Source organism: Pteropus vampyrus, unplaced genomic scaffold (genome assembly GCF_000151845.1).
Source record: "Pteropus vampyrus isolate Shadow unplaced genomic scaffold, Pvam_2.0 Scaffold2306, whole genome shotgun sequence".
Classification (NCBI taxonomy): domain Eukaryota; kingdom Metazoa; phylum Chordata; class Mammalia; order Chiroptera; family Pteropodidae; genus Pteropus; species Pteropus vampyrus.
In genome coordinates this window covers 7,345-8,731 of record NW_011891087.1, presented here as the reverse complement: position 1 = coordinate 8,731, position 1,387 = coordinate 7,345, and the positions used below count along the sequence as shown (strand labels likewise).

General features: G+C 39.9%; 1 long non-coding RNA gene across 1 annotated transcript; it reads left to right on the top strand.

The window, feature by feature from the left end:
- The first annotated feature begins 6 nt into the window (after positions 1-6).
- Positions 7-1,387, top strand: LOC111734601. The gene is made up of 2 exons (XR_002778511.1): positions 7-383; positions 1,242-1,387. It is a non-coding gene; the product is annotated as an uncharacterized LOC111734601 (long non-coding RNA).

The window sequence follows — 1,387 nt, the reverse complement described above, 5'->3', positions numbered from 1 at the left end:
TAATTAAAATTTGAAGTGAAAAAGAATGAACTGTTTTTGCTCTTTTTAAACATTTTTTGTTATTACTGTTTCTGTCACTTGCTCAACTTTCACCCTTCTGTTTTTTCTCTTTCTCTGCATCTTGCTCTCTTGTTTGCCCTCTACTTCCAAATCCTTGCTTTTTCACGCTAATCCCCACAAGTTCTACGCCTGGGTAACTCAGCAGATGCCCTTGAGTCAGCCAAACGCGCCGTGCACCTATCAGATGTTGTCCTAAGATTCTGCATCACTGTTAGTCACCTCAATCGAGCTTTGTACTTCGCCTGTGACAATGTCCTGTGGGCTGGAAAGTCTGGACTAGCCCCCCGTGTGGATCAGGAGAAGTGGGCCCAGCGTTCATTCAGGTTTGATATCCTTTTTACTCTACAAGACCTTTTGTATTCTGCGTATTGAGTAGCTTGCCTTTTGTGAAAGATCTGTCGGGGTCTTCCCAGGATATACATGTCTTAATCAATCACTTGGCTTCCAATCTTATTCCAATGTAGATCCTAAACTATCAGAGAATAAGGAATGAGGGCAGATGGAAGAAAAATGCTCTTCCATAATGAATGACCAAGATTGGGCAAGAGAAGATATTATATTGCTTCAATTCTGCTTCTATCTATCCCATAGGACCCTCACTGCCTGATCATGCAGTCATTCTAAAAATATTTAGTAAGCGCTGACTGTTCGACAAAGAGCCAAACAGATATGGTTCCTACTCTCATGAAGCTTCTAGTTTAGTGGAGGAGTCACGTAATAAAATAAATAACCACTAAACCAAGTATTTGTGGAAAAGCACAGGTGTGATGAGATATATAACAAGAGGAGCTAATTTAGATCGAAAGATCAGGGAAGAACTCTTTGAGAAAATAACACTTGTGTTCAGACCTGAAGTCTGAGTAGAAGTTAGACAAAGCAAACAGTAGCAGAGAAGACCTTCCCAAACAGGAAATAGCATATTCTAAGGCCTTGAACCAAGTAAGACTTTGGGGAATTAAAAAAATAGAAGGAAAGCCAGTGTAATGGACGGTATTGAGGAAAGGACATATGTTCTAACTGGAGATGTAGACAGGGGCCAGATCACTCATGTAAAGCCTTTTAGGCAATGGTAAGGTATTTTTTTTTTAGTTTTTAAAAATTTTTATCCTAAGTACAACGGGTTCTGAACAGGGATGCGATGTAATTCTAATTGTGTTTAAAGAAGGTCTCTCTTGCTGCAGTGTGGAAAATGGATGGCAGTCAGGCAGAAGAGGAGGAGATGCCCTAATATGGCCAAGAGATGATGTTGGCTTAGACTAAGGAGCTGGCTGGTAATGAAGGTGGAAAGATATGTGATTTAGGAATAAAATTGTCTGTATACATATTA